At 45.3% G+C, this 24,063-nt stretch overlaps 1 protein-coding gene across 6 annotated transcripts in view; it reads right to left on the reverse strand.

Moving 5' to 3' along the window:
- LOC146785286 (E3 ubiquitin-protein ligase TRIM39-like) overlaps positions 1-3,001 on the reverse strand; it is a 581,054-nt gene extending 578,053 nt beyond the window's left edge. For all 6 annotated transcript variants that reach the window (XM_085634252.1, XM_085634253.1, XM_085634255.1 and 3 more), the window contains exon 1: positions 2,790-3,001. The gene's annotated coding sequence lies outside the window, so the exon portion shown is untranslated. The remainder of the gene's footprint in view (positions 1-2,789) is intronic.
- Positions 3,002-24,063: the final 21,062 nt, after the last annotated feature.

Genomic DNA, 24,063 nt, shown 5'->3' on the forward strand with positions numbered 1-24,063 from the left:
CGAGTCGTTACTCCCTGGGCCGTGTCTTGCCCCATCGTCACCTGTGAAGGACCCGGAAGCTCTACCGGTCAACCATTGAGCTTCGCTTTTTGACTCGGCTGAGTCCAAGCGCAGTGGCGCTTTTGCTGGTTGGAGTCGTAACTCCCAGCCCGACCAGAGACACAGGGACTGCCAGCTGTAACGCACACCAGGAGGTGTTTGCCGCGTTACAGACTCGGAAGTCCACAGGATCGATCGAGCGGCTGCTCTCGGTTCAGTCTTCTTGCTTGTGATTGGGGTATCGGTGACGCATCACCAGGAGGTGACTCCGCGTCCCGGTGCAGTCTGAGGAAGAGGTTGAGCGGCTGCTCCCTTCAGGTAGAGACCCCGGCTGGGTGTTTCCCTGACTCCTCGATTCTCCCCAACACTCTTCGTGCCCCTCACAGCCTACCGATTGGCATTGTCGGCCATTTCATTTCTGCCCTCTGTTGGCATACGCCGGGATCGGCGTATATGCAGAGGACGGTTAGGACCATCCGTGCTGTGGGCTGGTAACGTACTTAGCCTGGAGGATTCCAGTGACTATAACTTTTGTTTGTTCTTTGTATTTTATTTGCCTTCATTAAAAGAACTAACCCTTCACAAGTGGTTGCGTCCTCATTGTCGTGTCTGTTAAACGATCCTGAGACGTTCAGGGCGTTACACGGTGTTGGAAAGACCATCCCGTGCAGGTTGTCATATAGATGCAGTGAAGTGCTGTGCATCATATAAATAGTTGTTGTGCTGCATTCTGTGCTGTATTCATATAGTACTGCACTGTACTGTGCAGTTGCAGTGTGGTACTACATGCCATGTAGTGGCAGGACAGTACTTCATGTGGTATAGAATAGATGCAGTTTTGCAATGTATGTCGTGTAGGAAGCACAGTTCTACAATGCTTCTACATGGTACTGTATATCGTATAAATGCAAGCCCTATAGATGCAGTGTGTATGGTACACCTGTGGTGCTTTGCTGTTTGCCGTACAGCTACAGCTGGTGTGTAGCCATGAAAACAGTGCTGTTTGGATTTAAGATGCAGTGCGCCATAGCAGTTACTCATATTACATAACAGAGCCTGAAATTGAAACACCTCTCTAGAAAGAAATTCTCCTTATTGAAATCGATGATGTCGCTTATATCACTGGGCTCTGTAAAGGTACAGCAATAAATAAAGAAATCTGGTGAGGTACACACGGCATTGTTATCTCAAAGTCTGTTATGAAATTCTGTGGTTATACTGAATAGGCAGCTACCTTCGTCCTTATCATTTGAAATCTGATTATTGATGTCATAACTACAATTTCACAAATGCCTTATTAACCTTCTAGCTTTCTCAAATTTGCTTAAAAATGCACCACTTGCCCACTCTTTTCTCAAATTTTTCTGGGGGGGGGGGGGAACCCCCCGAACCACCTTTATGACTGTCGGGCTCACTCGCCACAGGCACTCATCAAGTACTTTTAAGCTTCACCACTTTCAAATGTCACCAGCCGCCACTGGTAAATGCAGTGCTTGGTGCAAACACCTTTTACCACCATATTATGGAAACAGAAATCTGAAGGTGGTAATATGTGACAAGAACATTTATGCATAATTGTTGTGCGGTATTTTGTTGTGGTGAGGATGCGCTCTGTTTGTTATGCTGCTGTGGTTTGTGCTGCATTATTGCACCATCATTTTGTTGTTTTGTTCTGCAGTTGGGTCACGTTCTGTTTAGTCTGTTTTGTTGTGATATGCCCTATTAGGTTTTAAATGTGCTCTTATGGTGTCTTTTTTGTACTTTATAGTACTATGTTATTTACTCTGAATAGGTCAACAATTGCTGGTATATTTCCTGCCCAAATCAGCACGTCTTGAAAGTCCATGTAATAAGCAACCATTTACCACTATCTAAGATGGTAAAATAGTGTTGCTGTACCTCTCCAATCACGTAAGACAGCAGACACAGTCTAAACTTAATGCTCACAGTGCTTGCTTTATGTGATACAGACCCTGGTGTCCTGAATTTCATAATGTCTCCCTGATTGTCTAACAAATCTCTGTGGATAGGGTGATCAGATGACTCCATGTCACCAAGCCACAATTTTTCTATTTCTCAGGTTTGATTTAACATAACAGTGCATTCTGGGAGTTGCAGTCTTGGTTCATTTTACTTTAGCCCACTGGACCAATGCACCTGAAAATGCTGTGTAAAAAGCAAAGTCAAAGAATGGGAAAGTGGTGCCAAGGTGACACGAAGTCATCTGGTAACCCTGCCCGTGGACCTACACCTAAACATTGTGCCTTATGAAAGCGATAGCACTTTAAGGGGACAACTTCTTTTAAAAGGAGTAAGAACAAAGTGACCACACATACATAAGTGGATCCAAAATTGAAAATGCAAAATGCTTGCACTGTTGAATCAATTATGTTAATCAGGTGTATTCCTTTTTCCCAAGCAGGACCAATCTGTAGCATGTGCGAGCTGGGCCTATGTTCAGTAAAACGACCTCCAGAGGGGCGGCGGGGCTAGCTGCAGCAATATTCCTAGAACTCACGTCTGAAGAAAAGTGTGTTTAAACACTTTTTCTGAAGGCTGCTGGCACCCTGGACTGCTTTTTGTTTTCATGGCGCTCCTTAATCTTGCTCACTCCTCCCACTGCTCCCAAATTTTAAATGCAAAGGAAATTAAAGATGATGAGCGGGAAGGGGTGCCAAATTCTACCAGTGCCTTCTCTGACAAAAGGCCAGCTCTGCGCAGGAAAAACAATATTTTTATGGCAAACTTACTCAGCGAGTCCTCCTTGAACTCATGTTGGCGAGGATATGAATTTGCAGATGATCCCCGACGCTGCGCGCGGCGCAGGTTGGTGCTAATCTCAGACACGTATTAATTCAGCACTAACAAGAACCCGGCGCCTTACGTCCCTCTCAGCCAGCAGCAGTAGTGTGATGGATGCTAAAGTTTTCTGGGTCCGGAAATGACAAAAACCCTCCCGGAAGGCGCGATCTCTCGCCACGCCTCTACCTGCAGCTGACAGCAGTTCCCGTCAGCTACGAATTTCACCTGCAGCGACACGCCCCAGTCCTGCAGCTGAAACTAGACATGGTGGCCAACAAATTCCCCTCACCCGAGCTGAACCATGGTGATATTTGGCATATAAATCGTGCAACAAACAAAAATAAGTTACAGTTTCTTCAAAATTCAAAACAGTGTTTTTTCTTAACACGTGGAAGCATTTCACCTTTGGACAACGGGTTATATCACTGCTTTGACAGGCGGTTAGTAAAAGTGGAAGATGTTTCACTGACTTTAGAGACATTCATGGCTACCCCTCCCCCTTGTGACGATAATGCCATTGGCGAACTAAGAGGCAAACAGGGTTGCCACCTTTCCAGGAGAAAGATACCTGTCGTTTGTTGTTTCAAGAGTCTGCAAAGGCCTGTATGTGATAGTAAATAAGACTGTAAACAAACTTCTATGTATTCATTTGTGAAAAGCTTTTCTGTCTTTGTTTACTTTCGAATTTTAGTTAGTGGACATTAAGGCATTTCCGCATACATTTGAAGTGCTTTCTATTTATATTTTCGGTCTGAAGTATGTACAGAAAAAAGCTGAAAAATAACGATTTTAGGCGATTTTCGTTGATTTTGTAGCCAGCCTGGATATTAAAATTCTGGTGCTGCCGGTAGAAAACCAGTCAGTTGGCAACCCTAGAGGCAAATCAGTTCTCATATGCACTTTATATGTGGCCTAAATACTTATTATACATGGAGCAAAATTATAGTTTATTAAAGCAAACACAAGAGTTTTTTTATACAGTGCACATCCCTAACTCACATATTTGAAAGTGCTCTCATATGCAATAATTTGGTGTCATAAAATACTTGCCACACAATTTGACCAAGTGGGGATTGATTCCAGGTTTTCATCCCCTGCTTTCAACACATCCTTCCTGCAGCCGAAAACTCCCCCTCAGTTCTTAATTTGTAAAAAAAAAAAAAAAATGTGTCAGGGCCCTAGTCAGGAGGTGATTGTAGCTTGCACCACCCATTGCCCTTCCCTGACTGGCAATAACATCTACTAACTATGACACTTCTACAAGGGTGACAATTTGGACTTTTCCAGGCCGCTCAAAGCTATAAGAATGGCTTGGGCAGCTGCTGTTAGTCATTTTTAATGTATAAATAATTATTAAACAACTGTTGTGCTCATTTCAAAATTAGACAGGCAGCGCCACCATGTGGTGCACTGTCATGAGTGCTGATGCCGATAATTAAGTGCTGGTGCCGAGCGCCGGAAACCACAGGCTCAAATTAAGCACTGCTCACCCTGCAGTTGGGACTCCTAAATTGCAGCTGACACAGATCCACTGTCCACATCTCCTTTTCATCCGACACACTGCAACTTAGAACTTCGATAGCAGACAGACCATCCCTCAATTTGAGATTTCTCTCACTACAGAGAACTCAATATTCCTAAAATCTTCCAGTGCACCTGTCCCTTCTGCAGTTAGTACCTCATTCTTGTAGCAGAGAACACCCAATGCTAGTCACAACTCCCCACTGCACCTAAAGCATTTTGACTCCTCTGCTCTGCAACTGGGCACCTTTGCTGCTGATACACCCTCACTGCAGCTGAAATCACCCCCACTACAGTTGTCACCTCCTTCCTGCACCTGATGATTTGCCACTGCACACAACTCCTTTCCCCAGCAGGTGGCACCATTTAACACCACAGGTGTTGCCTAACTCTCTGCTTAGCTGCTATTTATTGCACCCGATAAAATCCAACACTAGGGTTCAGAATTTACCAGGTACAATTAATAGCACCTATTCCAAGCTTTTGGTGCTCGACTCACCAAAATCTGCCTGCTACTGTAAATACCATATTGTTCATATTGTTTTTACACTCTAAATCCTGGAAGGTTCAATTTTCCATAATTTATGATTGGTGAGGTATTTACTGCACTCACTAATTACTAGATGTGGTAAACACCACCCAACTAGGAATTCCAATCCCTTTGCAAATAGGGGCTTGTGCAGTTCTCCCCCCACTTATTTCACCGGGAGCTCGATAACTGGAGCAAATGGAGCCACACATTAACTCTTTGGCCTCTCTGGAGTGAGATTGGAGCTCATTCAGAACGATGCTCACGCGCTGGCTTCTCTGATGCAATCGCATCTAAGGGGTGAGCGAGGGGAGGCTGATGGTGCAAGCCACCTTTCGTGATGTCACTTCCTGTCGTGACGTCAGCGTCCCCCCACTTCTTTTTTTAGGACTTGTGCTCTGCTTATAAACAACTTATGAGGAAATGGCAGTGCGATCTCAAAGGTGTTGCCTGTTAGTGCAGTGCTTACTTTGTGCTGGTTTTTGGAAGTGGTGTGCACCAGGACTTGTTTTTGAGGACCTGGGGTCACATTATACATGCAGAGCACTTTCCTTCACTGCGCCGGGTGCCCCTTTAAAAAGGTGTACCCGTCGCACTGAAGGAAAGTGCGCTGTATTATGGGGAATGCGCTGCCCCAGTGCAGCCGCAAACTCGTGCTGTCCTGGGGGAAGCGCATTCACGTGAAATACAGAGTGGTTGCTTTACAGCTGCTCCCTGTTTCACGGGGCAGACGACAAACCCCTGGACTTTTAGAGGGGAATAGGGATCCCCTTGCAGGCGGGTGCAGTCATTGACTGCACCCGCCTGCAAGAGGCTGTCTGGGGGGGTCCATGGGACCCCCTTTACTCCCTGCAGAGGGCTGCTCTCAGGAGGCGCACTGACAGTGTTCCTCCTGAAGGCTTATTTTCCTCTATGCCCATGTCGGTAATGCAGTGTGGGCGCAGAGGCAAAGGGATTCCCTCTTTTGCATGGAATGCCCACTTGATGATGCGCTGGCGCTTTATGTGCACCAGCATTCTTGGTATTACAGAAGGGGCCGCACAAGCATCTGCAACCCCTTCTGTAAAACCAAAGTGCCCCGGGGAGCGCAAAGCGGGCGCAAACACCCATTGCGCCCCCAGGGCACTGCATCTAATACGTCCCCTGGAATTATTTTTAATCGTCAGACTTTGACCCATAGAAAGTGGAAGAAAAGCAATAAAGGGAGAATGTAGGAGAAAAAGAAAGATGGAAAACAGTGACAAAGGGAGAAAGCAGGAATGAAACAGACATACCAGAGAAATACCAAAAAAGACAGAACGTCTAGTATTGTGAAAGAAAGCAATGAGGTGAAATCAAAACCAAGAAGCTTTGGTATTTGGCCAACCCAGCAAACAGCAGCTCTAAAGAAATATATTGGGCCCATGAGCTTATTATTGTCATCTTTATTTTTAGAAATTAAGCACTAAGTATGTACATCAGGAATGTGGAGTGGGGCTTATTGCACATCAAGGCTATACAAGCCTCTGATGAAGTCTCTTGTACATAAGTGTGAGGAAAGGGGTTTATTATATGATGTGGTTGTGCAACCTCACCATGTAATAAAGTCTCAATTCCGTGTCAGGTTTAGTCAGGTTCATGTGTAAACCCTCTGCTCAGTCCTGGGCAGCTGCGATTAACAACAGTCAGGCTTTATCAACGGAACAAGTGTAAGGAGTTAAGAAGTACCAAGGTAGTTAAATAAGAAGAAAACACTACACAATAAAAATCCAACTCCAATTTATAAAAGTTGTTTTTAATTTTATCTTTAATTAGAAACCTCAAAGAAAAGTTCTACTGAAGGGTTCTGCAGATATGAAGTTTGAAGGAAACAATAAATGACAGGTTTTCACTTAGCTCAATTAACACTGGTATCTACCACAACTTGAGATTAGGCTTAGCCACAACATATGACTCAAAAACAGCCATAAGGGCACTCATGCGACGACCAGCTCCATCAGGTGGCCAGTCACTGGGACCGGTAGGGTCTAGTTGAATAGTTACCTCGCAAGGAGAGCAGTCTCAATTTGAGTATCAGGGTCTATGGATGAACACCAATGCAGTGGTCCTGATGCAAGGGATACAGAATGATAAAGATGCTCAAGGATGCTGACTATCCTGAGCCTGTGTCTGGGTTTATCTTGTGGCCACCCCTCAGTCCATGACCACGGTCAGGTGACTTTGACCTCAGAGGTTGATGTCCCACCAAGCCGGGGTGAAGTCTAGCCAAAATTCAGTTGCCACTGGTCTCCATTTACAGTGAAACCAGTGGTTTTATTTAACTTGCAGTAACTTCCATACTGGGCGACCAAGTGGCACGCCAGTGCTCTCCCGGGTCCAACTGAATCGGCTGTAACTTTTGAGGGTTGCAACTCAGTCTCTCAGGCTGTACTTCAGCAGCCAGCGGCGGTCTGGTGTTCTTGGCTAACAACTTACCAAAGCCAATTTCTTCAGCTCTTTAGGCCCTGTGGCTGCAACAGGGAGCTAGCCAACTGTCACTATTTGAGGCACCTTCTCTCCCTGGGGCTCTAGTGTGACATTTCCTCGAGCAGCGCACCAGAAGCACAGATCTCTCTTTGCTATCCCAGGGGGGAGCAGGTGCAATCCAGTCTTTGGTGCAACCTCTCTTTGCTGGTTCCAGGGAACAGCAGGGCAATTCTTCTTTGGTCCTCTCTCAAGTTCAGAAGTGATCTCAGGTCTGGGTGTCAGGGGTGCTACTTTTATGTCTGTCTTATGCCCTCAGGTAATGTGGGTGACTAGTAGCCAATGGACTACCCGGTCCCCTCCTGATGGCTTCATGTTATGTGAGGCTTTCAGTTAGCCCAGAATGCACTATTCTACCTATTCCAAAAATGACAGAACTTCTCTTGGTGCTTGGAGCCCCCTAGCCTATCCCAGAGGTGTGATTACCTGGGTGCTTCAGGTCAATGGAAAACCAGTTTGACAACGTCTTCCCCGACTCTGTCTGAGATGTCAGCCTGTCTGCTAAAACAAAATAGCAGCCCTCCTCGTGTGTGACTACCATTTACCCTTCAAAAGAGGCTTCCCCTTTGAAGCCTACCTTTTGTGGCCACATCCTATTGAGACATCCTGCCAGGTGGAGGTAATATCTCTCCCAACTACAGGCCCTTTGTGTTCCTTGCTGAGAGTCATTCACACCTCTGCCAAGGAGGGCAGAAGGCTGCCTCGAGGACAGCAACTTGTGTGCAACCATAAACGGTCACTGAAAACGTTGGGTAACAAAAAAAAAATGTTGCCATTTATGAAATAGTTAAATTAAATTCGACTTGAGTATCAAGTTGTGTTTAATGCAACATATATTTTGATACCTTGAAGTATCATATTTGATAGTCCCATTCAGAAGTTAGCCCTGCTGAGTTGTAAGCGTGTAACTCTGTACTTGCCAATGGGGCTACCAACCTCTCCACAGTAAAACCACCAAGGCAAAGTTTTTACTGCCAGGATATGTAAAGTTACTAAAACACATATCTATCTTTTTAATATAATGCACCCTGTCTAGGGCTTAGTTGGCCCGTCTTAGGGGTGACATATATTTTAAAAAGGCAACTTTAAATGGCAGAGTTGACATAGCAGTTTACAAACTGCTCTACCAGCCTGCAATGGCAGTCTGGGTGTCATGTTTTACATTCTCACACTTGCGGTGGCAAATCCAGTGCTGCAGCCCATGAGGGAAACTTTAATGTACAGGTCCTGGGTACCTTTGGTATCATATACTAGGGCATTATAGGTAGGTTAACTTATGCAATGGTGGGTAAACCAGAGAAACAAAAACTTTTAAGGGTTAGAGCACATGCACTGAGGTTGGGGAAGCAGGGCCCAGTGCACTACAGAGTCACTACACCAGTACCTAATAGTCAAAGGTTGGGGGCAAATAGGGTGGATGAACCCACAAAATGCCATTTCTTCACACCACCCCCATCGAATACATCCAGAAGAAATAGCCAGACTCTATGGTAGTTCTCCTTGACTATTCAGTGGGATGGGTTGGGAAACTGGCGTGCCTTGGAGGGCCCATTCAGCCTCACATCCCTCTGCCAGGATCAATCCCTCTGGAGAGTTGATCTACCTAAAACAAGACAGCCCCAATCTAAATTTGCCTTGCATAGGACTGTGTCTCTATTCCTCCTTTCTCTCCCTTTTACTTGGGACTGTGGGGCACTAGTTTCACTAGCCCCTACCTTAGCTAGGGCAACACCTAACTTACGCACTGAAGCCACTCAACACTTGTAAATCCCCACTAGGGCCAACAACGTCTGCTAACCTCATTGGCTCTTGTGAGTAGGGGAGACCACCCCAAGTGGCAGACACCCTCCTTCCACCATTTCTTCTGTCAGCTAAGGGGCAGTGCCTTAGGGCTTAACAGCTGCCTGGCAGTTCAGGACCTCCACAACAAACATACCGTTTTCTTTAAGAACAGTGGTGGCCTCACCAGCACCATTATTGGGGTACTCTCCTACCTGAGTAGGTTGCCCCTGGCCCTCTGTTCGCCTCTCTATGAGTGTTCTCCCCGCCTAATCCTGCCACCTCTCTGGAGCCTCTGCATCCTACTCTTAGGGACAGTACACCAAGAATCGTTGGGCGTTGGAGTGCCCTGGGTACTGCCACACTTGGTTCTGTGCAGAGGTCAGAATGGACTAGCACCCTGTTCAGAGTGAGTTTAGCTTCCCTTTCTAGGGATACGAAAGCCTCAGAGATGGCAGTTGCCTGCCCCTGGGCTGTCCTCACCCTTACAACGTCACCTGGCAAATACTGGTCAGGGCAAATCAGCTTGTCCATCATCATTGTGTGCTGGCATCGGTATCTCTCGGAGCCCCATTAATAGTGACCTGGCGGAAGTATCTACTACCATCCTCAGGTATCACCAGATTTCCATCTGGCCCAACCTCCCAACTGCTAGATAGTTTTGAGTTTGCCGGATATTGGTGTAACTTCTCTGTCAGACAGTTAGTAAGGATGTGCTCTTGAGCCACCAAATTATAGAGCCCTTCAGAAGGGCCTGCATTGTTACCCTTTATTCAGCCATTCAGTGACTTTACTGAAACATCCACAAAGTCCGCCCATGTCTGTGATGTCCGTGTGTTTCTGAATTTCTATTGATACTCCTCTGGGGTGAGACCATATAACTCTGTAAGTGATGCCTTAATGTTGGTGTAATACTCTGCCACCTCATCCTCTAGGGTAGGAAGCCTATCTCTCCCCACCACTGGTTTCAGTTTCCACAGCAAGCACCTCTAGTGTAAGGCACCCAGCTTCCTCAACCTAATTGTTCTCTCACAGGATGTCACTCACTTTTCCATGTCATACACCTCGACATACTTAGGCAAAATACCTTTGGGCAATCTTTGATGATGGGTACCCCCTACAGGTACCTCAGTCTCTTTGTTACAGCCACCAACACATTTGGACCTCAGGCCCAATCTGGCCTTCCTCTCTTCAAGGGTCAGTCTCTTGTCCTACTGTTTCATGGCTTCCAACTCAGCCTGGATACAAGGTCTGCTGCTAGTTGTCAAACTCCCTTCACACGAGTGCACACTAGCCTGGGTATAAGGAGTTTTATGGTTTTTGTGTCCTTGCTCATCTCACTTTCCAGTGTAATCTCTATTTCGAGAAGGGCTTGAGCTCTGCCAGCCTCCTCCCAAGCCCTAAGAACTTTCTCAAGATCCTCCTTTTTGGCTAAAGAGCACACAAAAACTTGTATCCTTGCACAAAGCCCTCAACTCATTGATCTTGAGTGTGAACAAAGTAGCCAAATCAATCTCTTTAGTTTTCTGAACCTCTCAATAACTTCCAGCAACTTAGAAAAAACATTAAAAAACGTTTGGAACTCTTTAAAACAATACTTAAAACACTTCAAATTCTGCTCCAATGCAAACACTTTGATTAGCAATCTAAAGTACTTTCTGTCTTGTGTGACTTTTGGCAGATTTTTCAGTTATCTAACATATTAACTGAATGGTACTGCAAAGCACAAGTTCTGGATCCCATTGTGAGGCCCCAATGTGAGGAAAGTGGTCTATTATATGTGGTGTGGTTGTGGGACCTCGCCTTGTGATAAATTTACAATTCCGTACCAGCACCAGTCAGGTTTTTTGTAAAACAATAGCTCAGCCCAGGGCAGCTGTGGCTCAGATCAGTCAGGCTTTATCAAAGGGACAAGTGTAAGTAATAAGAAGTACCAAAATGTTTACATAAGAAGAACATTCAAAACAATAAAAATTGGACACCAATTTATAAAAATAAGTTGTACTTTTTTCTTTAAATAGATACCGCAATGATAAACATCCACCAGGGGGTTCCAGAGATATGAATTGTTAAATAAATAATATATCACAGTTTTTCACTTTGCACAATAAATTATTGTAATCTACCATAATTGCAGTTTAACGTTAGCTACAACATGTTACTTTAAAACAGTTATAAGGGAAGGGCACTCTTGTGGCAATAAACTCTAACAGGGAACCAGTCACAGGGACCAACAAGGTCCAACATAACAGTTGTCTCACAAGGAAAGCAGCCTCCAGTTCAGTTCCATGGTCTATGGGAGAGTCACCATAGGAATCAATGGAGTGGTCCTGATGCAGGGAATACAGCATGCTGAATATGCTCAAGGATGCTGAGCCAGTGTTGGGAGTTTTCCTGTGGCCTCCCCTCAGTCAACAAACATGGTGGGGCAACTTAGTTCTCATTGGCCACTGGTCTCCTGTTACAGAAAAATCTGCAGTTTTGTTTAACCCATAGTAATGTCCATGCCTCTTCCTGGTCCAGCAGTCTCAGATGCAACTTGTGAGGGTCAGGATTCGGTCTCCCAGGCTGCACTTTGGCAGTCAGTGGCGGTCAGGCATCCTAGTTACCAACTCTTCAAGACAGGCTTCTTCAGCTTTTATGGCACTGTGGCTGTAACAAGGAGTCAGCCACCTGACGCTTGGAATACCCTTCTCTGTGTGGTGCTTGGGGACGACACTTCAGGAACAGTTGTTTCTTTGCAGGCCCAAGTAGAGCCGATGCCGTCCAGTCTTTGATGCAGCCTCTCTTTACTGAGTCTAGGGAACAGCAGAACACTCCTTCTTAGGTCCTCTCTCCAGTTCAGATGTGATATAAAGTCTTGATGCGGGGGTACTTTTGTTATGCCTATTTCTTGCCCTCATTAAAAAAAACATGTATTAAAGTCACAGTCTTATATGTAGACTAATGAAGAATATTCAGGTCTCCATTGTCATATTCCCTAATTGTCATTCTGTGAGAATATGTAATGCTAAAATCTCTAAAAAAAAAAAGCCATGTCCATGTCTTCTTCTATCAGGTCTGATACACATCATAGACAGTGTGGAACACGTCTTGGCAATTCTTACATTGTAACACACAGAAAATCATCATTTTCAAGTCATGTATAAACAATGTACATTTAGTTGTATTCACCATCACATGCCCAGCTAGCAACCGTTCATGCAACACCATCACTCATCATCTGTTGCCCTCAGAATAATGCCTATATTTCTGTTTGTCATTGTAAGGGCCTGTATGGGTGACATTGCTGGAGTAAGTCAAGTCACCCTTTTTTCTGAGATGAGTTTTCTCTATGTAGACCTTTATCAGGGTTTATGTTTGAGTGGGGAGTACCCTATGCTTCAGCTGAACTTTTGATACCCATAGTAATCCATTGTTAAAAGTGACTTGTGGAAATATCAAACTTTCGAGGCACCGGGGAGTGGTAAACATGACAATGTGAGTCTCTGACGCAGTAACTATTGTAATGATGAAAAATGTATTTTAAAGTACATGATGTAGCAAACATATACACTCATGGGTCTTTCCTTTTCTAACCTTTCCTTTTCAGAGGATAGCAAAGAGGAGAGCAGGGAACAATGGAAACAAGAGCAAGAACAACAAGCCCCTTGGCCACGGGGCAGGCACAAGACAAGACAACCACAACTGAGGAGGAGGATGAGGGCTCCATCAACGTAAGTGCATCTGGCCTGAAAATGACAAGTTGAAGAGACTCCTGGCAGAGGCTGAACACAATTGAGGATGTGGTCAATTTGAGCACCGCATGCCAGAAGAGGTTTGACGTTGAAGCGCCACATGGTCTGGAAGACGTAACATCAGTGTGGTCTTTTAGAAATGAGTAGGCCCCCACAATACGATGGCCTGCGGCTGCACCCCCTTCCATCCTCCCTCCTCCAACGAGTGCCAGTCCAGAAGAACAGAGGCCAAAGGTGATATTTGTCACTGATGCCCACGAGCCCTCACGTGTGACTCCATACTGGGCCCCCACAGTACGTCATGATGGCTGCTTTTCAGGAGGCAATGAGTCTGTTGGTTGCTGGACAGCAGGCACTCTTCCAGGGCCTTACAGTGGTGGCTGAGGCCCCCCAAGAATGACATCTGACCAGCATCACAAGGTCTACTGCCTTCTGTCCTCCTGGACTTCATCCATTTCCTCACATTCCAGTCTCAATCCCTACCCACCCTATGTGTTTTGTCAGCTCTAGTGTGTCTTCCCCCTCTGCCCCTAAAACTGCTTCATTATGAGCACCAGCTGTGGAAGTGTTGGACCCTGCCTCGCAACCCACAATACCTGTGTCAGAGAAGGAAATCTAAGTGCTCATATTACCAGACCAGAAAAGGACGAAGCGCTAGGCACGTGTGCTCTCTGCCCAGACCTGCACTTCAAACACAGCATCTGGACTGCGAGGCTGGCCTTCATTTTATGTTGGACTTGCTAGACTTTCACTTGGATTGGAACATTACTTTGGGATGTCTGATTATTGGAACTATTGCAGTGGACATTTTCCTTTATTTTCTATATTTTTCCCATTGATTGTGGCACACAAACTTTTCCCCTGATATTGCGGAAGTGTCTTCTTCTGTTGCTCATTCCTCTCCCAGTAAACTTCTTGCCCCCCATCCTCTAAGATGACTCACGCTTCTTGACCCAATACACTATTTTAGTTCTCCCTCCCCTCTCGAGGGACAGTTAAAACCTTAATATCTTACCCAGAACCCATGCCTCGCTTTAATATTGATTTAAATTATTTTAAATAAAAAATATTTTTTTAAAGCTTACGTAGATTTGTGGTGACCCTTTTCAGAGTGTATGGGCACAACTATAGACAGGGGTGAGTGTCTTTATCTAAGGGTGAATGGCACAGGACCCAGACCCTCACAGACAATCCATGACGTTACTTGCATACACCGGGCTTCAGGGGTAGGCAGACACCGGATCACAAACTCGCGGAGGGTAGGTGAAATTTATGTTTATTACAAATTTCCATGTAATAATTTTTTCAAACAGAGAAAACATTGCTTGTGCTTGGGAGGCACCAAATTGTATCGTGTGCTCAGAGAGGGCGGATTTCAGTAGCAAACGTGAACCGTGTTACAGATTCTCCCACGGATATTTGCTTTGTCGATTGCCAACAGATTTTGGCATTCACAACAAGGATGCATTTCAGAAATAGGTGCTTTATTTCAAATTACATCTCATAAAAATGTAATTAGGCGCACTTCTGTACCGCATACTTGTGAGAGAAATTCGTTTTTCATATATATTCAGGAGCGGGGTGGATGAAATCAAAATTCAGTTTATACTTTGTCAGGATTGAGCAGTGACAGGTTGGTGAAAGCATCATGGGGTGGTGGTTGCTGTCTGCAGCCACGGTAGTTGAAGGGTCATTTGCATCCTTGGCTAAACAACACTGGACCCAAAGTGAGTTGAGGTTAAGGTTGGGCACTGGGAGCAGGTGAGTTGGAGGAGCAGTTGGGTTGGTGGAGCGGTTGGCGGAATGTGGTGGATCAGCCCTGCAGATGGTTGTTTAACCGTACTTGCCTCAGGCACTTGACTGGCTCTGTAGCCTGAGGTGGGCCATGTGTGAGAAGGCTTATTTGAGCTGTGTGGTTGTGGGGTGACACCTTGCACCCTCCTTCCAGGACACTAGTAGATGTACGTGTAGCAACTGTTCAATGTTCTGTGGAAATTTCTCTATGTACCCAAGGACACGGGTCTAACTAACTCTAAAACTTGTAAAGTCTTCAAGGTGGTTGGAGATGTTGCACGTGGTCCCGTTTCCCAATTATTCCCCAGAAGACTTCTGGTCAAAGAACTGATTCTCCAGTGGACAGCATTTGCTGATAATGACCACTGCCCCCTGTGTATGTGGTCAATTTGTACAGGTAACTGGTTGTCCCACCACAGAGAGGTGCATCTGGAAGGTCGTCGGCTGGGGAGTTTGCTCATTGGGGAAAAGACAGCCTCATGTAGGGATTCCTCTGTGATAAGATGGAGATGAAACTGGAGTTGCATCTGGATGAAAGAGTTAAACAAGGGAGGCATCTAATTTTCCTGTAGCCTGAGGTGTGGCTAGAGGTGAGAACTGCAAGAAGGCCATCTTCAGATCCTTAGCTGTGCCTGGGAGCTTGCAATCAATAGACGACTCCTAGGCGGGATCATGCTGGCCTGAAAGAGGTGAGAACTCAAGAGGACCATCTTCAGATCTTTAGATGTGCCTGGGGACTTGCAATCAAGAGGTGACTCCTAGGCGGGACATGCTGGCCTGCAAGAGGTGAGAGAACTCCAAAGGACCATCTTCAGATCTTTAGCTGCACCTGGGGGCTTGCAATCAATAGGCGGGATCATGCTGGCCTGAAAGAGGTGAGAACTCAAGAACACCATCTTCAGATCTTTAGCTGCGCCTGGGGGCTTGCAATCAATAGGTGACTCCTAGGTGGGATCATGCTGGCCTGCAAGAGGTGAGAAATCAAGAGGAGCATCTTCAGAACTTTATCTGTGCCTGGGGGCTTGCAATCAAGAGGCGACTCCTAGGCGGGAACATGCTGGCCTGCAAGAGGAGAGAACTCCAAAGGACCATCTTCAGATCTTTAGCTGCACCTGGGGGCTTGCAATCAATAGGCGGGATCATACTGGCCTGCAAGAGGTTAGAACTCAAGAGGACCATCTTCAGATCATTAGCTGTTCCTGGGGACTTGCAATCAAGAGGCGGGATCATGCTGGCCTGCAAGAGGTGAGAACTCAAGAAGACCATCTTCAGATCTTTAGCTGCGCCTGGGGGCTTGCAATCAATAGGTGACTCCTAGGCGGGATCATGCTGGCCTGAAAGAGGTGAGAACTCAAGAGGACCATCTTCAGATCTTTAGATGTGCCTGGGGGCTTGCAATCAAGAGGCGATTCCTAGGTGGGACATGCTGGCCTGCAAGAGGTGAGAACTCCAAAGGACCATCTTCAGATCTTTAGCTGCACCTGGGGGCTTGCAATCAATAGGTGGGATCATGCTGGCCTGAAAGAGGTGAGAACTCAAGAACACCATCTTCAGATCTTTAGCTGCGCCTGGGGGCTTGCAATCAATAGGTGACTCCTAGGTGGGATCATGCTGGCCTGCAAGAGGTGAGAAATCAAGAGGAGCATCTTCAGAACTTTATCTGTGCCAGGGGGCTTGCAATCAATAGGTGACTCCTAGGCGGGATCATGCTGGCCTGAAAGAGGTGAGAACTCAAGAGGACCATCTTCAGATCTTTAGCTGCGCCTGGGGGCTTGCAATCAAGAGGCGATTCCTAGACGGGACATGCTGGCCTGCAAGAGGTGAGAACTCCAAAGGACCATCTTCAGATCTTTAGCTGCACCTGGGGGCTTGCAATCAATAGGCGGGATCATACTGGCCTGCAAGAGGTTAGAACTCAAGAGGACCCTCTTCAGATCATTAGCTGTGCCTGGGGACTTGCAATCAAGAGGCGGGATCATGCTGGCCTGCAAGAGGTGAGAACTCAAGAAGACCATCTTCAGATCTTTAGCTGCGCCTGGGGGCTTGCAATCAATAGGTGACTCCTAGGCGGGATCATGCTGGCCTGCAAGAGGTGAGAACTCAAGAGGACCATCTTCAGATCTTTAGCTGTGCCTGGGGGCTTGCAATCAATAGGTGGGATCATGCTGGCCTGCAGTGGGGTAGCAGTTGATGTGTCATCCTGCATGGGACCAGCAATCTGCTTTTCCTCTGCAGCACGGGAGGTTGCAGAGAATACAGCCTGCAGCAGGGTTATTTTTTTTTTCTCCTGGCTTTACATACTGACCTTAGCTTTTAGAAGGCATAGCATCATCACGTTGTACCTTAAAAATGTAAGCAACGGGTAACACTTCAACAAAGACATACGAGAAATTACATTGGTAAATAGACTTATCAGATGTTTGATATTTAACCACACACATGAGCTCAAAGAGTGAATTACCTGTGACTTCCATGGTTGAATGCTTTGTCGACGAACCTTTTATCGTCAGTTGCTGACATCTGTCCCTAAGATGGAAGATGAAATGTGCCCCTTGATGCAGTTGCTGCAGGAAGGAGTAATAACATTCTTTTAGAATTTGAACAGTGTGATTGATGACTTCTGTGATAACTGTGACTAATTGTGTCCAGGATGATAAACATTGAAGAGCAATATAGTGTATGTGTTTCACATGTAAAGACTAATACATAAACAGACATTTGTTATAAATGGGAAAAGGGGAAAATGAGCTGGAAATGGCTACAGATGTAAGTATATGTATTATGGCCACAGACGTACCTGACAGATGGGTAGTAGATGGCCAAATTCCTGCTTGCAGAATGTCCACAGATGTGGTCTCATTGGTGGAGCTTAGAATTGAGACCAGGACTGATTGAATCACTGCAGCTGTTGAGATATATACAGAGTACTGAGATATAGCAACACAAATAGGATGAGAACTTTGGAAAATTTGGGAACATGTTAGTCTCACGCAGGAAATGGACATTAATAGAGTCCTTTCCTGGGTGACCGCTACTGGGAAAATGTGGTCAGTTTGAGATGGGCATTTACATGACGTGAGAGAGTGCCAAATACTGCAACAACGAATATTTCACTTTATGATTGGCTGCAATGGGGTCATGTGTGACATGAGAGGGTGACAGGAGACATATTACACATACTTACCAATGAAGTTGCACAATTGAAGCTTGCATGTTGTGACACAAGGTCACAGATATCAGACTTATAAATTCACTGATTAGACCTGCTTATGAGATATCATGAACACCAAGTCCTTGTTGTTCTATAGAGTTCAACTTTCACTATTCTCACACTAATTTAGAGGTAGATATGCTTAAACAAACTGCATTGAACATGTAGATAAACTTGCAAGGCACTGGCATCAGTTACTGTGTGTGGCCAATATGCATGTTGGTGCTGCCAGTGCAGTAGAAGAGCAGGTGATAGCAGGTGAAGAGGGGTCTGACAGCACAGGACCTGGGCAGCAAAAGGTACACATAATATGCATGAGCATATTTGAGGCCTCTTCACATACAGTAGAATAATTTGATGAGTACATTGTCTCAACATATATTTACAAGATACATTAATGGAAGTTTGAGCTACAACAGTCAAAGGTATACATTTCCCAAGAGTACGGTTGTGGCATTGATAGCTGAGTTCCATGCCTGACTGGATGGCTGGGTTGCGTTGAGATGTGGTGCCTGTTTGTATCCCTGGCACAAGACGGGCTACTGCATCTCCAACTGTTGCAAATAATGTACTAGACATGGAACTTTAGAAAGGAAAAATAAGAGGTGGCAAGATTAGTACAATCAGTTTGCTCTTTAAAGGAGAGAAGCTGTGTGTAAGTGACGTGGTGTTTGTACCTATCTATGAGGTGCGAAATGTGATGTTTGAGGGCAGAATGACATGAGTGGGGAGTCAGAATCTAAATGAAAGGAAGTGATGTTTTCTTCACTCCTGGCCTGTTGTCGGCATTCCCTGGAGCAGGCAGATGAGAGAGAGTGTACGCTGTCGAGGATACATTTGTCAAGTGGATAAAATGGAGGGGGGACCTGAATACATCTCCAGAAAGAGCCTTTGCCTCTGTATCCTGAAGGATTCTCCACCTGCTTCCTCTTATCCGGATGCTTTTTCTTTAAAACCCCGGTGTACCACTACCACCAATGTAGCCACATAATGTGTGATCTCCCTCTACATGGCCTCCCTCTCTGCTACACTGGACGCATGCGGGGGCAGACAATTAGTCCCCTGTGGTGATCCACTAAAAAATTTAGATTCAAGTATTGTCTCCTCAATAAAGTTCTTCTTCCTCTTGAGTGTGGTGGGTTGCATTCTGGAGGCTAAGGCTGGTCTCTGGTGTCCAAAAAGTCATACATAGCAAGGGGAACAGTGCAGAGTTTGACATGTGGGCTGTATATTTGTTCTTCAGAGGTTAATGCTTGCTTTGTGTATGTGATTTTGCTCATGTGTATGTTGTTATCCTGTTCTCTTCCATTCCTAGTTCTTTATAGCATAGGATGAGATTTTGTCCTTTCCTACAGAGAATTCTGCTTAAAGGTGTATACCTGAAATCTATTTGCAAAGTTTCTTGCAGAAATTTTACAGATGTAAATGCAGTTGTCTGTGTCGTCATCCCATTATGTTAGGGAGTGTAGACCTGTACTCCTACTACTTGGAGAAAATCTATGCCTGGATTTGGTGCATTGCACTCAAGCAGAGATTTCCAACCAGGCCTAGGCAGAAATTTGCATTTGCGGAGATCTCCACTGTAGATTCCTAGACATGATTAGGGCCCATAGGTTTTCCTCCCTTTTCCCATAAGGAATGGATAAGGAACATTGGCTTTTTGCATTTTTGTAGTTCTAACAAAACTGTTTTCCTTTAAAAAAAATTCCTTAATCTATTAAAGTTGAACAGTTCTATTTTTGTGAATCCTAGGAAATGTAGAAAACTAAGCCATTAAATTTAGGAGCAAATGTATGACCCGGTTTGCGTCCCATTTGCACCACACGACGTGGTACAAGCGCGACGTAAACTTTAAGTAAGAATTATGAAGCCAAGCAAGGCCCTGAGTGGCTCCATAAATCTGGAGTAAAGCAATGCAGCACAAATCGCTGCATTGCCCTACTCTGCCCTGGGAAGGCGCTCCATTGGCATTGTGTGGGTATTCCCACTCAACTCCTGTGGATTTTGATGCATTATCTGATTTACCAGAATTTGTAAACCTGGGAACTGGGCCATAAAGACAGTAGCGGCTTTCATCTACGGGGAGGGAGGGGGGTGGTCACGGGCAAATACATTTTAAAAAAGAAAAAAGAAACACTTAGCTTGCACGTCCTGCCCTCCAGACCTCTTCTTTCTGGAGTGCGGGGCTGTGAGCGCGAGCAAACTCCCTTGCCCAATCCTGGTGCTGCTGACATGCAGCATGTGAGCAGCACCCTGATTGGAGGGAGCAGCCTCATTAGTCCTGCATTTACTCTCAGCCCAGCTGTTTTAGGGGCGAGAGGTTCAAATTACGCATGTCTAGCCGGCCATCCCAAGACGAACGGCCAAAAAAACATGCAGACTTTAAACAGTGCAAAGAGCCCTCTGCCCACCACCACTCCTCCCTGCTGTCACTCAGCAGGCCCCGCCCCGTTCTGCCACTTGGTTCAGGACGGGACTACGAAAAATAAAATGGTAATGAATTACCATTTTATTTTTCATCTCGGGGGCATTTCCGTGGGGCAACGCTCCTCCGCTCCAACGGAGGAGCTGCCCCTGCAAAAAGATACGCCTTTCCAGGGGATGTGTAACGAAGAGAAATATCTTTAATTTTCCTTGTTACTTTCTCTTTCTATACATAGAAAGAGGAATGTGCCTCTCAGGATTGTTTTTGTGTAGGAAGGTGTCCCTTCCTACACAAAAATAATCCAGCATGCAATTGGAGGCGCCCTCGCACCGTGCCTGTGTTGGCTCTTGGCTGCCAAAAGGGCACACGCGCAGGTGAAAAGGCAGGAATAAGCCATATTGAGTTAAATACGTCGCATTCCTGCCCTTTCCTGTCACGCAGTGCAGTATAGCAAGGTGTCTTGCTCCTCTGCACTGCGTGACAATTTCGTAAATATACCTTAGTTTTCTTTTATTGAATTGCTGTTTTTGAATAAATCTCTAGTACCCACTAGATGGCGCTTTTTGCTCATAATTGAAATTGAAGGAAAAAATGCGTGCCTAGAATGAAGCTGGCGTCTAGTATTTTTCGTTTTGAAGGATGTCTGTTAGGATATAATGAAAATCGAAATTTAAATTCTTGCTAATAAATGCAAAGAAAGAAATTTACAGATTAATTCAATTATTACAGTGAATTGATAAGTCAAACTGGCTAAGAAACACTTAATTTGGCTTTTGCTATTTGGTTCTGAAGAAGGCAAATTCCAGGAGCAAAAAAACGTATGTTGATGGGGACATATTAGATGCACTGTAATTTAAATGAACACTGATATGATTGACAAGGATTTTGGACTGTTTAAATGAACACGTTTTGTGAAATGAAAAATTCATTTAAAAAAACTTTTAGAACAAGTATAGCAAGCTTTAACCCCTGCTGTTTCTTGAAAGTTTGTGGTACCAATAATCAAAATATAATCCTTTAACTTGTCGCAAATGATATGCATAAAAGAATGGATGTGTTCTTAACTTTTTTTTAAAATATGATGAGGTTTGGAATAATTATATATTTAATAGATTTTTCAATCAATTTTCTTTCTCCGACAGTAATTGATTCCAAAGTGCAAGGCCTTTATCTATGCCAGGATTACAAAATACAGTCTTTGGCCTCTTCCAATGTCATCACAGAAACCGAAGCTTCATCACTTATCAGACAACAGTAGGGTTCTATTATTATTTGAGACATAAAAGATAAAAAATATAATTGATTTTAATACAGCCATAATTAGAAAACAAAAAAAAATATTTCGCATATTGATGTTATGGGCACTAGGACCCTCGTGGTTCTGGGCTGACTCTGAAGAGGAAGAACATAATATGTGGGGAGGTGTTAGCGTGTAGTTAATTGAAAAGTATGATGTAATGTGCAGTGCGTGAGCTTATGTTGAGGAATAAAGTAATGCTCAACCACAGCTCCTGTGTGGGGAAATTCATCTGCATGCTCCTGGGTTGAGGAAGATGCTACATCTGGTGACTAGGATGGGATATGTGCCCCGAAGAAAGCAAGGCTGCTCTCTCTGAGAGTCTGCAATGGTACAGCAAACTGCTTGTGTGTGCCACATGTGCCTCAAATCGCTGCAAAACAATCTATGACTGGTACAGATGGAGTCAAAGCCCTGCTCCAGTCTATACATGGCCAAAGAGGACAGCGAAGGCTTTACAGAGGAGCACATTCAAAAGGCCCACCAAAACCGCAGGTGAAGCGGTCAACGGAAATGCTGTGCTATGCCCCAAATACGGAACAATTACTCAAACGAAGCCAAAAGATAATAACAGCGACTACCAGGTATGAGAAATAAAAAAGTTACTTACCACCACAGATGAGCAAAATATTCTACAATCTCAGATCGGGCGTAGTGATCAAAATTCAAGCACAAGGGTTGTGCTTGCAGAAGTTACAGGTGCCTCCGAATACGTAGAGGGCTGTCTGAACAGCACATGCTCTCAATGATGGCAGAAGAAAGCACGAAATACAATCCAGAAGTATTCCTGAAATAACCACAGCCTTTCAACACTTCTAAGAAGTGGAATATTGGTGCCAGGTGTGCTGCGTGGCTAGAAACATTTAATGACTTCATAGATGCACTTGAGGAAAAAGATGACAAGAGGATCATCTAAAATGCAAACAAGCTTGCAGGAGATGGAGTGAGGAAAGTACTAAAGAAAATCACAGACTGATATAAAATCGTACCAAAATGTAAAAGAAGCGTTGGAAGCCAAGTTCAACCCAATGCCAAATGTCAACTATGAAAGGAATGTCTTCAACAAAACACAACAGTTTGGAGAAACAATGGATGAATTTGTTGAAAGACTTGATGCACTCATTAAACATTGCAAGTTCTGTGACTTCACTGATGAAGAAGCCATGTGCCTCAGAATCATTTATAACAAACAAATGATGGACGGAATGCTGACAATGCAGACATTCTCACCCAGTCAAGAGATCTGGGTTAAATCCATCGTTCTTTTGCCCACTACGCCACCCCAGTTCAGACATGGCCATATGCAAATCAGTCTTGACCCTGTGCCTCATGGGAACAGTCCAGCCCGAACTGCCAAGCCATGTCTTCCCTGGACCGGAATCAAGCATCCTAGGACCGGTTTCTGGCTATCAGCCGTCATCAGCCAGGATAGCTTGACTCCAGTGGCGTAGTGAGCACGGGTCCCACGTCTGGGAATACCCATCCCACTTAGGGCGAAAAGCGTTACAACAAACAAATGATGGACGGAATGCTGACAATGCAGACATTCTCACCCAGTCAAGAGATCTGGGTTAAATCCATCGTTCTTTTGCCCACTACGCCACCCCAGTTCAGACATGGCCATATGCAAATAAGTCTTGACCCTGTGCCTTATGGGAACAGTCCAGCCCGAACTGCCAAGCCATGTCTTCCCTGGACCGGAATCAAGCATCCTAGGACCGGTTTCTGGCTATCAGCCGTCATCAGCCAGGATAGCTTGACTCCAGTGGCGTAGTGAGCACGGGTCCCACATCTGGGAATACCCATCCCACTTAGGGCGAAAAGCGTTACAACAAACAAATGATGGACGGAATGCTGACAATGCAGACATTCTCACCCAGTCAAGAGATCTGGGTTAAATCCATCGTTCTTTTGCCCACTACGCCACCCCAGTTCAGACATGGCCATATGCAAATCAGTCTTGACCCTGTGCCTCATGGGAACAGTCCAGCCCGAACTGCCAAGCCTTGTCTTCCCTGGACCGGAATCAAGCATCCTAGGACCGGTTTCTGGCTATCAGCCGTCATCAGCCAGGATAGCTTGACTCCAGTGGCGTAGTGAGCACGGGTCCCACGTCTGGGAATACCCATCCCACTTAGGGCGAAAAGCGTTACAACAAACAAATGATGGACGGAATGCTGACAATGCAGACATTCTCACCCAGTCAAGAGATCTGGGTTAAATCCATCGTTCTTTTGCCCACTACGCCACCCCAGTTCAGACATGGCCATATGCAAATCAGTCTTGACCCTGTGCCTCATGGGAACAGTCCAGCCCGAACTGCCAAGCCATGTCTTCCCTGGACCGGAATCAAGCATCCTAGGACCGGTTTCTGGCTATCAGCCGTCATCAGCCAGGATAGCTTGACTCCAGTGGCGTAGTGAGCAC

This window comes from Triturus cristatus, chromosome 11 (genome assembly GCF_964204655.1).
Source record: "Triturus cristatus chromosome 11, aTriCri1.1, whole genome shotgun sequence".
NCBI classification, from domain to species: domain Eukaryota; kingdom Metazoa; phylum Chordata; class Amphibia; order Caudata; family Salamandridae; genus Triturus; species Triturus cristatus.